This window comes from Fringilla coelebs, assembly GCF_963513975.1.
Source record: "Fringilla coelebs genome assembly, chromosome: 20".
NCBI lineage: Eukaryota > Metazoa > Chordata > Aves > Passeriformes > Fringillidae > Fringilla > Fringilla coelebs.
In genome coordinates, this window is record NC_140046.1 from 4,136,214 (window position 1) to 4,153,110 (window position 16,897).

The window sequence follows — 16,897 nt, forward strand, 5'->3', positions numbered from 1 at the left end:
CTGAGGGATAAGCACAAGGAGAGATAGAACAGTCCCCCTTAAGCCTGTTAGCTGAAAAAAGCCAGTTTTGTCTCCCTTTATGATGCAGGAGAGAGAACTGACTTCCCAGACCATCCTAACAGCCCTTCCTCACATCTGTCCCAAATGAAGCTTTTTTGTTTGTTTTTTTTTAATCCTCCACCACCATTTCCCACATCTGCTTATTTCCTAGATATATAGCACTAAAGTTTAAAAATCACCATGGTATCAAGGGACATATTCAAATCTTTTGCATCTTTCCATTTCTAACTGATAAACTATATTTTTCTATTTCATATCTTTATATATAATAATTCTAAAACCCAGGAAGATTTGTTGTAGAAGCTCTGATGTCACTTTCACACAGGAACACACATCCTGGCAGTGAGAAATGAGACTAAAGCAGGAGAAGTTTGTGAGGGCCTGCTTCCCAAATTCTGGTAGTCACAGGTTTGTGTGCTACATTACAGCTGTTCTGATTGCTGACATCTCATCTCTTATGTACTTATATACCCATTACCATAGTAACCAAATTTCTCAGAACATATAATGCAATTTTTGTATCTGGTGTATTAGAACAAAATTATTAAGGTTACAAAGGCAAGCATTCCAAAATTAGAAAGTGTCAGAATTCAGACTGCCATCTCCCTTGCCAACCCATCTTCTTTTGCTGCCTCCCTCCCCATTTCCCCAGGCTCCCAAGTCACCTCTCCTGCAAACCTCCAGCTCCAGTTCTCCATCAGCTCCAACTCCTTTCTCTCCAACCCCTCTGCAGTCCCAGTTTCACTGCACTCTGTCCTGACATATTCTTATCTCTCCCCTCTCATCTGACTTTTATACCTCCTGCATTCACACCAGGCATTTTCCTCCTCCACACTGCCTGAGTGCTCTCCAGGAATGATTCACTGAACACAGGACAGATTCCTGACAGTCTAGGAACTGGAAAAAAGAGGAGCCTTTCTTGCAGGAAAAAGTCCTTCTGATCTCTCACAGTCCAGGGCTGGAGCATCTTCTGCTGCTCTCCAGGGTCAACTGCCTGCTCCAGCACTAGGAGCTGCAAAATGCCTCAGCAACACTCAGTGCTGGTTCACCCTCTTATTGCCACTGCACTGCAAAGATGGGTCCCACTGGGGAACACACCCGCATTTAAGGAAGTGCTTGGCAAATACAGAGTCTCCATCTTGATGGAACTTAACATAAACAAATTAACCTTTATACTTTACCTGCCTATAGCATTATTTTATACACATAAATAAATTGCTAGGAGGAAGACACATGCACAGAGCTGTGCTTTCCCTGAACACCAGCACCTGCAAGCACTGTGGAGTCAGGAGATGAATCCACTGCAGTGGAACACACCCAGAACATTCAGCACATCACTCCTTACAAGTTTCCTAAAAAGTCCATCAAACCATGGATATAGACATCCTTGTGCATGACTGCCTCTCCACTAGAGAAAAAGGCTGAGCTGATACATCATTCTGCACACACAGAAGGAAAATGACTATGCCTTTTCTCCAAGAACTTGCTTTAAAAAATTATCTGTATCTTTTCTGGTTTGGCAGTATTACTAATTGTCCTGAACACAAGGGATGAAAGAGGTAGGTCAACATCTGCACCTGAAGCAAATACTTGGAACAACAATTTATAAATACAGCCCACAAAGCAGGTTTAATTCTCAAGATTCATTCTACCTGGGTTAACTCAGTATTTTTAACAAATTTGCTCTAGTACACCGACTCTTCAACTCTCAAGTAAGAAATGCAGAACTTTTTTCTGGTCTGAAGAGTGGAGGAAAGACCTTAAGCCACTTTTATGCATCTACCAAGTGCTACAGCATTTTAAGGCTGGAATGGCAATTTCAGCTTATGTAGAAACACATCCATCCTAAATGTGACAGAAAACTGTAATCAGAAATTGCTCTATTTCAACAGCACAAATCCAAACACCTCTATATTTCAAGTTCTTTGTGTGCTCACATATAAAGCCACTTAATCCAGCTGTTCTCAGCAATCATTCACAAAAGCAAATGAATGAAAAAGAAATAATTAGTAACCATTTCCACTCCTACCCTTTAGCTGAGGGGAACAATAATTTGACTGCTTCAGTCAATGGACAAAACTATTTTCTGTGCATTTAAACAGAAGGTTAATTGAGATATGGCGGAACCAGCTCTCACACTTGGACTTCCTCAAAACAAGATTGTCCTGCCTGTTCCAAGGACTTTGGCCTCAGCTTTTCCAGGAAGTGAGGCAGGAAGCTTCCAACAGGTGACTTTTCCAAGACTGAACTGATCTTCAGGAGACATAAACGAGTAGTGTTGCAAACAAAAAGCCAGTTAAATTTATCTTATTTTTCTCCTTAAGCATTCCTGCTGGCAGGGAGTGGGCTGGAAGGCTGTGTCCTGGCCTGGCTTGTGCTGGCTGTCTCCAGGAGCTGCTGATCTGAAGGCAATCAGTGATTTGGTCCAAGCTAAGCCACACTGCTCAGAGCCACACAATCACGCCATCTAATGAAGGATGGGAGCTGCAGATGATTAAAGCCACTACCCAGAGCAATAACCACACAGCACAGCTGGAGCAGGACTGAGCTCTATGGTTTGAAGGGCCTCCTTAAAATGGTCTGCAAATATGTGACAGGAGGGGCCTGGCTCTAGCAAGATGTGAAGAATCAAAGCATCAGGGAAGAAGGACAGTCACAAGAACAGTTCCAAGAGAGCAGTGGCACAAGGGATCCTGCCAGAGAGGTGGTAAAAATGTTCAAAAATCTGTCACCTGCTGGTTTGTTTTGGTGTTGGGTTTGTGTTTGTTTGTTTGGTTGGTTTCCCCCCCCCCTCAGAAAAAGGGCTTGATATTCTTCCTCCACTTCGGCAAATGGACAATTCTTATCACACTCCTCTTACATGACACCTCCTAGAGAAGAACCTCCCATTCCCCGGGAGAACTTATCAAACATTTTCAGACAAAGTAGAAGTAGTTGGCTGCATTAGAGTTTCAATACTAGAGCGGTAAATCTTTGCAGAAGAACAGCTAAGTTGCTGAATACCAGAATCATGACCACTAACATCTTCTCCCTCGAGACTCAGCCTGCCTCCAGTCAGAGAACATGGGGGCCGAAGGCTGTCTCTGCTCCAGTGGCTGTTTAGAGGTAGATGCTATCAAATTCCTTCCACATCTCTTTAGATTTCAGGAGACAAGCACCCACATCACACACAAAAAAAACCACCCTCACATCCTTTTGTCAGCCAGCTCCCTGAAGGGGCACAGAGAAAGGAGGAGCTCCTCACCCCAAGAGGCTGCCTGTGAAGGGCACAGCTAGGGTGTAACAGCAGAATAATACAGGAACTTTTTGCACTACTGCAGTCTGCACTGCACCTTCTCCAGGGATAAATAAAATTCCCATCTCCACAACCTCCATGGCTGTCAATCTGACACCTTTTGTGAATACTGAATTCACACATACAAAGAACTTTCTCCTTTGTAGGTTTTGAAACATCTCACATGCCGCTTCCTACTGGTAACGGAACAAGCAGCACGATTTCATACCTGGCAATTTGAAGCCTCTTTCAGCAGTTTGGAATAATGGATTACGACTTTTGTTTGTCAGTAGGAACAGACAAATAAGAGGAAAAAAAAACAACTGCAAACTTTCAAGCAACAATTCCTGTATTAGAAGAAGTGCTATTTTCTGACTGTTCATGTTGGCTAATAAACAAAGGGAACATCAGGTGTCCATTTTATAAATTCCAAGGATCTTGGATTTTTGAACTGGGAAAGTAGGACAACCTCCTGATACCTTGGGCAGATACATCCCTAACAACCAACCAGCAAAAAGCAAGAACTGCTCCCTCATCATGCATGCAGCTCACCCGAGCAGCCCAGCTGGACAGGGAGCTACTGAGAGCTCAACAGGCCATGCCAGAAAACACTATTTACTTTTTGGACACAAGCTATAAAGAGCAACCAAGAAGTAATTAAGGTTCTTGAACATAACAGGGCAAAAAATATCAGCTCCAGTGTTGCTCACTGCCCAGAAGTTCTTAATACATCTGGACAGCTTCTCAGAGACCACCAGCCCATCCTCTCACTATCAATACTCAGTTTAGAGCTTCCAAAAGCCTCAAAATGCCTCTCTGCAGATTATTTTGCAAAGTCATTCTGAACTGAATGAGGGAATATCTAAAGCTCTAGCCTGAAAAAGAATAAACCTATCCATGTTTACAGGAACTGTACTGCTCAGTATAGCTAACAAGCTGCATGAGAGCCAACTGCTGCCAGGCCACAAAAGGGCTCCCAGAAAGAAGGAAAAATTCCAATACATTCTTATATTAATATAATTCCAAAGGCTTGAATAAAAATCATCCTGGTTATATCAGCCCAGCAGTTGGTTTTGGCTGCTCCCTTGACTCTGGCCAGGGCCCAAAAGTAATCTTGGTGGAAGGCTGCTGCTAGTACTACCTTGATATCTATACAAACACCTCAAATGTATGGGACAGTTCCCTGGTAGAAATTCACATAAGCATGGCAAGAAGACACTGTGCAGTGTTCATTTAAATATCTCCAAAATAATAAAAAACAGAGAAAGACTATATTAAAAGATAAAAGATCTCTGAAAGGAATATGTGGATACTCATGAAGTGCCCTTATAATTGCATCTGGCACAAAACATGCATCCCATCCTCCAGCAAGGCAGGAAGGAGTTATTTTTGAGAACTTGATAGCAAGAACTGAAAAGAAATAACTCTGCTTCTCTTGCTCTCTTTTTCTATTAAGCTAATTCCTGTTGTATAAAGTCAGCTTGAAAGCTCCTTTCAAAGAAAAAGGGGGAGGGAGGATAGGAAGAATCAGATCTGCTTGTTTTTTGCATTTGACATTCAGGTCTCGTCACCCTGTTTTGTTTTCCTGGAGGACGCGGCGGCGCAGACCTCGCAGAATGATGACATCACACCTACAAAAAAAACAAAACCTAAACAGGAGGGAAGCAGCTCTCCCTCAAACAGCTCAGAACACCAGCTCTGTTTCTGGCTGGTGCCTTCTGGATAATTCAAACTCAGTGGGTCTGAAGGTAACCAAATATTCCCTTCAGACCCCTGACCCATGTGGGCAGCCCATGAAAATGGGGAAGGGGACAGTCCTCCTGCTCCTTTCCAGGCCAGGGAAAAATCATGCTAAAAAGTTTTTAGCTACTGTTCCCCTCTAGAGATACCTTGAATACTACATTGTTTTCTGCCTGTTTATACCTGTTTTATTGCTGGCTAGGAGTTACACAGGCAAGTGGCTTTTACCATGATGAAATAAAGCAAAGTACAGCATGTTTAAGTCACTCAGCAAATTGGAAACTGCTCTTTCTGAAATGCTCTATGAAGTTATTTTTTCTGTATGAGGCAGGCATTCTGAGCAGCATCCTTCCTGCAGAGCAACGAGCCATGCTGCACCAGGAACAGAGGAACTGCTAGGTGTGCATGCATGCAGAGTGCAGCACCTGCACAGGATAAAAACACACCTCTTGTGGTGAAAAGGTGTTCATATCTTGTCTCTATTTATTAAATCTCAGCAAAGGCCCTTGACAGAACATGTGCACTCGCTGCTCCATGTCACAAGGAGATTTACCCTTCATGTAATACCTGAACCCAACATATCAACAGGACTGGCAAGCTCAGAAACAACAGGTTTTAAGTGAGAAGTACCTGCCAAATCTTGGAACAAAATCTCCATTTAAGACACCAAACTAGATAGCACACAACAACTCTCCTTGCTTCACACAATTTATGACTTAATTTTCACAACAACAACAAAAAGCAGGAAACAAACAAAGAGAATTACAGAAGTGGAAGTAACTAAGTATTCAGTAGTCACATGGTTCCACTTATACCTACTGAACAGCACAATGGTGACAAAGCATTTGATTGCTTTTGCTGTGATTTTTTGGTAATTGAACATGAAACTAAGAAGACTGCCATCTCTACCTTATGTACAAGCTGAATTCAAACAGAACACTAATAATTCCTCAAAGCAGCAAAACAAACTGAGACTTGTTATTAACTTAGGGACAATGTTCCACCAGGAGCATCAGCTAACCAGGGATTATTCTCAGATTTTGTCCCAAAAAAATTTTTTTAAATATGCCCTCATAGAGGATCTCGCATTCCTCCTTGGAACTCAAATGTCTTGTTATTACTCTACACTAAATACTAAGAAAAGGTTCTTCATCCAAAGGGTGTTGGGCACTGGAACAAGCTTTCCAGGGAAGCAGTCACAGGCAGAGAGTTCAAGAAGTGTTTAGACAAAGACCTCAGACACATGGTGGGATTCTTGGTGCTCAGGAGTTGGATTTTGATGATCGTTGTGGATCCCTGTGACCCCTTTCAACTCAAAATATTCTGTGATCAACTACCCTGAGAAATCCTCTCATAACAATGGCTGATTTCAGATCAAATGCAATTACAGATTTCTGTAAAGCAGCTGATGTTTTGTATAGAATTTGACTTCCAACAGTGAAACAGTAAGTGCATTCCAGGGTCTATCTGAAGATCTCAATCTCCTGCCTCAGGGATTAAAAGGAAGGAAAATGAAACAAGCAATTGCCTTTAAGGAAGCATCAAAAACAGATGGTAACTCCAACCCAAGATGGAATTCTGCTTCTAAGTTGGAAGTCTGAGCTCTGTTGTCTTGGATAGGCCCAATGGAGCGTGCTGAGTCCTGTTGGGTTGACTCTGGAGACCAGTCAGGACAGTTGGACAATGACCATCTCTGTAATTTTCTGTTTACATATTTACAGAATGTATTTAAGTGGTGAGACCGTATGTGTCATGTCCTTAGAAATGCTAATCACAGGCATGAAATCACATACAGAAAACCCCTAAATCAGCAGGTGCTCACTGCCTCCAAACCAGAAAATAAGCAGACAAGTAGAACCACAACTCACACCATCCTCTCCTTCCACTCAAGCTGCTCCATATCATCCTTGCTTCCCCAACACCTATGTAAATAGGTAGGCAGATTTTGCAACAGGCATAATAAACAAGTATGAACTACTTCAAACCAGCACAGGTAACATTAGTTTCAAAGCTGAAAGCAGCTTTTGGAGAAAGCTTGCTAAATTTCACACTCCTAGTCTGTGGCAACATGGAACAAAAATCCCTCAGAAAAACAAGGTCCCAAAATACTGAGCACTTTCACACAGGTACTGAGACTTCAAGGTTTTAATGCTTTTTGGGGGTTATTCTAGTTTAAAAGCATGACTGAAGCAACAAAATTCTTAATTTTATTATTTCCAGGTAAGCCCCAGCTATTTTGCTGTGCAGATAAGCCTTAAATGAATCCCCACACTGCAAAGACAGGTACAGTAGTATCTAGAACAGATGAAAGTTACTGGTGATGAGCTGAGCAATGGCTCACTCTGCAATGCTTATGGATTCCCAACAGGCACAGGGGCTGGAAGCTCCTCTTCCTTCCCAGGGCACCAGGTGAGAACCCTTTCAGCTTTTTACAGCAGTGTGCATTTGCATTACACAATAACTAGACCCTGAAGAAAAGGTGAGATTCAGCTGTGGCAGAGACTGCACAAACAGGGTGAAAAGATACACTCTGCCTCCACAGATCTCCATAAAAATGTCCAGACAATACCCAAGTCGTTCAATTTTATATGCACAGGAATATTTTTTAATTAGATGGGCAGTCCCCAGTTATCCCTGTGGGTGACTGACTTCAAAAATGAAAAAACTTAAGTTTGTTGTTCATCAAGTTCAGGGACTGAATTACAATGCATTAAAAGCCCTTTTCAGATTTATGTAAAGATAAAAATCAGCAAAAAGTCACATCATAATAAAAAAGAATATTAAAAATTTCAAGATTTAGCCAGCTTACTCATGACCAGCATTAAATTGCCATTATGGTAAGAAAAATCTACACAGTGCTCCTATGATGAAACAAGAAGCCCCATCCCCTGCATTTTCAGCAGATCAGTCAGACTTTCAGAGGGAGATCTGGGACAGTGCTGCTGCTGAACTTTGAGGTCTGTGTTGCTCCACCACACCCCACAGGCAAAGCAGCATCTCCTACACTTCTGCTTCCACCTTACAACCTGGGAGGTGCTGATGCAAACTGGGAACCAAGGAGACAAATTCTTCTACCCCAACACCACCAGCCATGCTGAGCAAATTACTCATTTCTCCACCTCTTCAGTACTTCAGTATCCCCACCTCATGAATGTTGAAAATAAACATGCCTTTATCATCCATTTGAAATACCTTGAGATTTGTGGATGAAATTCAGAGCTTCAATTACTATTACTATCCTGCTAATTCAGAGAAAAGCATAAAACCATCACATATGAAAGATAATACTTCTTTGCTATAGCTTAAATTTCTATTTATGTATTAATATTTCATTTCTCATATTAATATTAATTATTACTATTTGTTTAAACAGAAAATATTTGTAATACCTACAGAAAAACATTGTGATTATACCAATTTATTGTCACTAGAGTAATTACTTTTCAGTACCAGAGATTCCCACAGCAATGGGAAGATTATTCAATGAGGATCACACACCCTGGTGCTGGAGCAGCCACTGTGGAGAAACTCCAGAGCCCAATGTGATGGCCCACCTGCACAGCGGTCCACTATTACCAATTCCAACAACAGAGGAAAACATAAGAGACTTAAAATAATGTCCTAATTAGTATTTTCAAGATATAAGGGCCATTCAAGAAAAAGCACTAAAATATTTGGGAAAATTTAAGGGCTTTTCCAAAATATTTTTTAAAACTGGGCATCAAAAATTCCATGTCAAATTTTTATTCAATAAACTAGCAAATAATTCTTTAAATGTTCTTTATGGTTTTGTGACTAACTATGAGCTAGTGAAGGTAAATCATGTACTTTATAAGTAAACTATTTTCACGTTAGTCTAGTATTCAAAGCACTCTGCATGTTATTGTCAAATCAGGAACGAATCTTTTGCCCAGTCTTGTTTTTGCAAATAAATTTACATCATCAGTATTGTAATGAAATCAAAGCAAAGGTGAGGATGAAGACTTTCTTCTTCCATAACATTTTATTTTTGGATAAAAAACCATGTATTCAGATGTCTTCTTAAGTACAGATTATCTTAGTGTTTGGCTCCCTGTGCTCTGTCCCTCCAGTCAGCAATAGAAATGTTGAATTCTCTGGTCAGTTCAGGACATATGTGTAGGCTGATCTGCTAAGAATGTGGTCAACTACTGAGCTAGCAGCTGACAGCAACATCTTCTGAAAGCAGGAGAAGGAAATATCTCCAGTGATTGTCATGCAACCACCTAAATTCAGCCCCCTTCCCCACCTCCATGAGCACTCCAATTTGTACAGATCTGGCCACCCAAGGTGGCTTCTGGAATGGAGATGCTCTAGGATTTCCTTGCTCCTGTATCGTGTCAAATGAAGGGAAAAATAACCTTCCATCACTTACAAAGGACAGATGATCAGCATTCAGATGGGTTCGCCTGCATTCTTGCTGCAAAACGGGCAGGTCCCAGCAAGAATTAAAAGGAGGTTCTACCACACACCTCCAGCCAGAGACTAACCTAGTTTTAAACACTTCAAAGCATGTGTTAGAGGGGGGTTTGTGTGGAAAGGGAAGAAGGAAAATTAAGCCAAAAACACAGGTAAGAGTTCAGAGTTTGCCTATATGGCAATTAAACCATAATAAAAATGGAGCTTGGCATTCTTTGCAAGGCACTGCCTCTGAAATGTATCATTATTTCCTTCCCAACTCTGACGTGCACTTCTAGGAGACAGCAGGAATTTTTGTCAAGGCCAAGGTTACCCTCCTTTTTAACTGAAGTTGCAAGCCTTCATAAAAACCCCAATCTAAGAGCCTGGCTGCATACCCGGACGTACCAAGCAAGTATAAAGGGGGGTTTGTACCAGCTCAGCTGATGCCAGCAAAAATCAGACCACTGCACCTTGGTCTTTATGAGTGGCAAAGCCACATTACTGCAGCCAGTCCAGCACATAATTCTCAAGACAAGACTTCGATATGCAAAGACTAATTTAAAAAGCCCAAGGAGACACAGGAGAGTGATGGATTAAAGGCATAAGGTCGTGTGCTGTGCACAGACCCTGTGTTCTGTTTGACCCTCAAAGAGGGACACAGCTTACCTAGGGGTACAGGGCGAAATCATACCAAAATAGATTCCAAACCCAGGGTTTAACTAGTTTGCTATCTAGGCCAGGAAACAGTTCTGGAACACATTTAACACAGTTTAATCGCATCAAATCACAGCTGGCCCAGAACTGATTTTAACAACTGTCAACTGCTCCTTGAAATAGGCAAAGCCAAAAAGAAGATCACAGCACAGTTTACAAAGAGCACAGAGACAACCCAAACATCCAGAGCAGCAGCAGCAAAGCAAGGCACATTCAAATCCCATGATCTTTATTCAGATTGGGTTACAAGGAAGTGGGAACTGGGAGGAGTTAATGTTAGTGACAACTGCAAGCCAGAACTAAAGGAGAAACATGTTGCACTGCCACCAGGACACAGCTTGAGAAATCCTAATAACTGATGGAGAAAGTTACTGCACTACTTACTGGATACCCGTGGCCTATTTGAGAAACAGCACTAGCAAAAATAACCTCTCCTCTCATCTCGGCTGAGGAGGGAGGGACAGCCATCAAATAAAAGGGGACTGAGGTGGGAAATGAGAATTGCATATTAAAAATGGTGAAGGAGGCAAAAATAACAAATATGTGCAATAGCACATGAGATTCCTTCCAAGAAATCTCAGTACAACATTTCTCTGGGCATGGGCTCATGGGTCTGTTACTGCCCTTGAGCAGTGGAATGTCAGGGAAGAGGAAGGATTGTTGGGTGCTTGAAAACAGACTGAACACATGGATGGGGAACAAGCCAAAAATGTTAAAATAAATGGTCCCTACACTTTCAACATACTTGCATATTCCTCTTTCCCATGCTCCTGGACCTCAAAGCTTTCCAGACATTAGAAATCAGCCAGAGCAGAGTGAACTGAAGCTGAACCAGCAACGCAAAGGGAAGGACTGATCCTAAAGTCCTAACCCCTCAAAATCCGTGTTTAGCAGTGCTCAACTAATGGCAGAAGGCTAAAGGGAAGTAAAAGAAGTTTCAAAATTTAGGTGAACTAAGTGAAAGGCTGAAAGCAAGTTTATTCACATTTTAAGAAATCAAGTGTAATACATATTGGCTTTCAGTCTAAAGCTATAGCAAAAATCCCTGAGATTAACAGTAAACATCAAAAATATTCCTTTCAAATATCAATTGATAAAGCTGACATGCAATAAAAGCTTCCAATGAAACTCACGGGCACTGTTCCCCCACATTCTGATAGGAGGCTGCCCTGTAAACATGCTGAACTCAATGAGCACAGGAGAAAATTGTTTTTATAAAATTACATCTCACTCTAAAGAAAATATTTGTATGGCTGTAGCCAGGAGTGTAATAAGGGTCATTGGAAGATCACAGGCACAGAAAACTGAAGAGCCTGCCAGCTTTAGAGTTTTGTGACTTTTACTTTTTTCCCTCAAGATCTAACTTTTTCCCCAAACAAAACATTTCAAGCCTTTTCCATCCTAAGGACAATACTCAATATGTAAATCTCATGCTGTCACCCCATTCTGACCCCTAAAGAAAAATCAACTGTTTCCAGCCAAGCAATACAGCAGGCAAAACTATGAGCTACTGTCCAGTTGTATTAAGAAGCCATCAGCACTCTAACTCATGTTGGACTGTCCTCACCAACCCCTAAGGAAACCTCACCTCCAAGCTATAGGTATGTAACTAATGCTGTAGATCTGTCCTAAGCAAGCTCTGATTAAACTGGAGAAACTCCTTTGTTTAGACAAAACTTATTGCCTCTTTAGCAATTTCATGTTTTGTTTACAGTGGCTACCTTGCCTTTTCTTCTGGCAAAGAAACAAAGATTTATCAGAATGTGAAAAAAAAAATCAAGAGTAATAATGCACTGACTTCTCATCAAGTATTAGAATTTCCTAATGGCTTCCCTTTCACAATTAAAAAAATACTGTAATTCCAGTGATCATAGAGTATTTGTCCAAAAATTGCTTTAAAAACCACGTTTGGAGCCCCCACTGTGCTGGCTAATGTCCACTGTGTTTCTAAGGGCCTTCAGAAAGTATTCCTCCTCCATGTTCTGTACTGTAAATGAGCACTTAGGCAAAGAGGAAGGAATAGTGTGTAAAAGCCAACTCTGCTTTTAAACAGCTCTCTATCTTTTCCTGTTATATTCTGCACACTTCTTTCCCTCAGACACTTTGCATTTCATCTCTGATTTCATGTTTTTATATTTTTTTTTTTCACAGGAGGGACTCTCCCTCTGGAACTTCACATGAGGGGTTTAGTGATTTTCTGACCCTTTGTCCATTGAGTTTTTTTCAGTCTCTTCTCCACAGAGAAATCAATGTATAATTAGCAATGCCTCAGCATGTTAAAGGACAATAAAAACAAAGAATCCTGAAACCCAACCACTACAAGTTTACCAAGAAGGGCCACCAGCCACCTCTGTCTTTAGACTTCATTGCTGGCTCTGGTGGTGCAGCCCAGTCCCTGGGGTTGTCTCTAACCTCACCTCACTGTGCACTGATCCATTTCAGATCACCAAGCTGACACAAAACTGTATTTTTCCTTAGGTTAGCTTTCTGCTGGTGCAGGATCAAAGACCAGAGCCAATGGAACGACACATGGAGAAGCAGGTGGGGGACAGGACTGTACACCTCAGTAAGGGGAACCTGCCAGAGAGCAGGAGGCTGCACATACCAGGGCTTCATCCTGCACCGTGTCCATCCAGAATGAGCACTTGGTGGAGAAGGGCAGGACACACTCAATATTATACAAGAAAAGACAGATGTGGGTCTCAGAAAGTATTAAATCATCCTGCCCTGTGCTGTTACAGACAAGCTTGTCCCAACCACGGTTAATCAGGAGAGGACAGAACTGAAAACCTGCTGTCAGACCCAGGAAATTTTCCAGTTCAGACATGACTCCAGCCCAGGGTTGAAGCTCAGCTCTTCCCTTTGTCCAGGATCACAAAGGAAATAAAAGTAAAATCCTTGACACTACACAGCATACTTTAACAGGAAAAAGGTAATGGCCACCCACCACCACTGCCATTCAGAAGACAAGAGAGTGGCTCACCCCGGGTTACACCAAAGATTCTTATAATTTCTAGTATGCACTTCAATCTAACAGTATGTTGTTTACATGATTTTAATATGAACAGGAACACAACAGAAAATGCTTCTAAGATAGGATCTTAGTGATTATGGGAGTGTTCTTCAAAACACACTGAGAATGGAACAAGGCAAGTGGTATTTACCATAGTTTCCTCACCACTTCTGGATCACAAAGTGAGCCAGATCAACCCTAATTATCTTCTTACTTGACAAAATACCTATACTGTCAAAAAAAGTTCTGGAGTCATATTTCAGAAATGACCTTACTCCCCACTAAGTTAGATCAGAAGTACATCCTTGCAGAAGTGACAGACATGAGAGACAACAGCAGCAGTATATCCAGTCTGTCTTTGCTAGAAAGAAAATTACATCTGAAAACCAAGTACCTGGAAACCACCTAATGTTGAGTATGCAAGGGTTGTGTCAAAGTGGAACTCACTACTGCAGAGTCAGCTACCTACAACATCTTTAAAACAAATCTCTGAAATTGCTGCCATATCTATTGTTCTCTACAAAACATCCTCATTACAGGAAATCCACTACTAGGATACATCTGAAGATGTAATTATTAGTGTGATATTTGTTTCTCTTCTAATGAATCTCACCAAGCATAAAACCTGAGAGTGTCCTACTACTCATTAAAAACATGTTATTCTGGAGACAAAAACTGGTGAATAGAGCTAGAGATGAAAACTGCACAACTGGAAATGTTATTTAGCTGTAAGTAAACATTTAAAGTTCTTTAGTTTAGCTTACACTGGTATTTAACAGCAGGACATAAATAACTTTTTCAAATAGTCTAACTTGAGGCCTAAGCCACCTTATCTGTGCATAATTTTAATGCCAACATCTGGTCCTGTACAGCCAACACTTAATTCATTCAGCTTAAAAAAGAAAAATAATATCCAACTATCCAAAGAGTTTTTACTTCAGGCAGCTGTAGGATTAAACTTAAAATTCAGAACCACCTTCTCTTCACTGAGATATTGTTAACAGAGGAGAAAAACCTTCTGTCAAGTTCACAGGACAAACTGAGGTTCAAGTTTATCAATGTATTTCAGCAAATGGATAAAAGGAAGAGGAGTCCTAAAAATGGCAAACACACCAGTCAGAACTAGGCCAATGTTGTGGAGAATCTAATATGAAGGCTCAAGCCAATCGGTTTGCCCTTGGACATAAGTAGCAGAAACTATGGCACACTAACTATGGGGAGGCACAAAGGCAAGGAAAATATAGGCTCAAGAAAAGCATATCAAAAACTGTATTTATTGCAACAGAAGTTGTTATTCTGTAATCCTGAAATAGGAAAACAAATGTGCCCTAGTGTCAAAATGTATCAGTTTTCCACGGTTTTCACTATTATGTGCTATCTGCTAAAGCTGTTTTTCAGACACTGAGGATCTGAACTATATTGTTCAATTTTATATATATATAAAATATATATTTGGGGTGGTATTTTTGAAATGTTTCATGTGAAGCATTCCAAGCTGATAACCTTTATCCAAATACATAAAACAAGAGCCATGTCAAACGCACTATAAATAGCATTAATAGTAAGGAATCAATAACATCCAAACCTTTAGGTAACATCTTATTAATCCGCCCTTGGCATGCATGGGCACACTGCTGTAACGGCTCTCAAAAAGCAATAGTGAAAGGTGAAGGACACAATTTGTTCAACTAGTTAATGCAACTGCTATTTAACCAACAGAGCCACTAAAATGCCACCTAATGAAATACTCCGTACCATGATAAGCAGCAGAGACAAGCACGATAAACGTGAAACGTTTTTCTCAGAAAATATATTAGAAGTCCTCAGGGCTGTTACCGATCTGTCATATTTTTTTCCGAAGGCATGTAAAGATCTACATTTGACAACAACCATTTTAATCTCTGGTTCTCTCCCCCCGCCCCCCCCCCATTTCTTGTACCGCGCCCAACACAATGGTACAACTGCATCTCCCAGGTATCGCCTTGGTATTTATTTCTGCTTTCACAGTGACAAAGGTCAACTTTGATGCTCCAAAGATGCTTGCAGCAAAGCTGGGTGAGAGATATTTCTAACGACATACCCACACGCGGGTTACAGAAATCCAGCCTCCATGAGATGTTTTAATCTGACAAATTAAAATGGTTGGGAAACGCTATTTGGGTAACGGAATCGGCCGCCACATGCATTGCTGAGAGGGGAGCAATAAAAGATCTTTAAAATAGGTCACTTTCAGCCAAATCCCACACCAGCACCGAACAAAATGGTATATACACTGAAAACTCACCGCTTGGGGAGGAGCGAGGGGCATGGAGGAAAAAAAAAAAAAAAAAAAAAAAAAAGAAAAAAAAAGGGTGAAAAAAATAAAAGGGCATAAATCCGCGCAGGTCTCCGAGGGACCCCAAAGCCCCTCTGGGGGTCGGGGCTCGGCCGCCGGAGCCCCCGGGGGAGCCGCGGACAAAAAGGGCCGCGGCGCTGGGCACGCCTGGCCGCGGGGCCGGCCCCGGCCCCAGCCCTGGGCCTCCGGCGGCCCCTGACAGCGGGGAACACCCCTCCGCCCGCGGCCGCCCCTCCGCGGGAAGCGCCATTTCGCCGCCCGCTCCCCCGCCGGTGCTCGGCGGCGGCGGCCCCGACCCTGCGGCACTGCCGCAGAGCGCGGCGGGGGAGGCGCCGGCCCCACCGGGCCACCCCCCCCACCCACCGCCTCCCGCACCCTCCCGGGGCCGCCCCGGCCGAGCCCCCCGCCGCACCGCCTGCCTTACCCTCCGCCGCAGCCGGGCTGGGAGCGCCGGTCGGCCCCCCGCGGAGGAGGAGGAGGAGGAGAAGGAGGAGGAGGAGCGGGGCAAGGGGCGGCGGCCCCGCGGGGGGAGGCGCCCCCGGAGGGGCGTCGGGCCCGGCCCCCGCGGGTGCCCGGGCGCGGCGGGCACAAAGGCGGCGGGGCACGGCACCTAAGATGGCAGGGCGGGCGCGGCGGAGCGCTCAGCCACCGCCACCGCCGCCACTACCGCCGCCGCCGCCGCTGCCTGGGCCCCGCTCGCCGAGCCGCGGCCAGGCCGCGCCGCGGAGGCGCGGCGTGCGGGAGGGCGGGCGGCGCCGGCCGTGCCGCCGCGGCGGAGCGGGTCCGTGTGCCGGGCCGCGATCGCTGCCGCCGCCCCGCCGCCACCTCCCCTCAGCGCCGCCCGGGCTCCGGCTGCGCCGCCGCCGCCGCCGCTCCGCGCTGCCCGCAGCCAGCGGCCCCCGCCCGCCCCTCTCGCGAGACTTCGCCGCCCTCTCCCTCCCCCCCCACCACCGCGGCCGGCGGGAGGGGCTGGGGGCGGCGGGGGGAGCAGGGGCGGGGCCGCGAGGGGGCGGCGGAGGGGCAGTTGTGGCGCGGGGGCGGGCGGGGCTGCGTGAGGAGCGGGCGGCGGGCTGAGGGCTCCTGGCTGTGAGGGGCGGGTGGTTCTCGGTGTGAGGGTCTCTCCGAGGCGGGGGTGTCGGTGTGAGGGTCTCTGTGGGGAGAGGGCGTTGGTCTGGTGGGCTCTTGCGAGGAGGGGGCAGCCGGCGGTGGCGGGTTGTGTGAAGAGGAGCCCTTGGTGCGAGGGGCTCTTGGGGAGGGGTCATTGGTGTGAGGAGAGAGTAACCAGCTGTGAGGGCTTGTGTGAGGAGGGGTTTTGCGTGAGGGGCGGTTTTAGGGGACAGGT

General features: G+C 44.1%; 1 protein-coding gene across 1 annotated transcript in view; it reads right to left on the reverse strand.

Moving 5' to 3' along the window:
- Positions 1–16,201, reverse strand: part of TAOK1 (TAO kinase 1) — a 66,916-nt gene extending 50,715 nt beyond the window's left edge. Inside the window, exon 1 of the mRNA XM_084219383.1 lies at positions 15,980–16,201. The gene's annotated coding sequence lies outside the window, so the exon portion shown is untranslated. The remainder of the gene's footprint in view (positions 1–15,979) is intronic.
- Between the last annotated feature and the right edge of the window lie 696 nt (positions 16,202–16,897).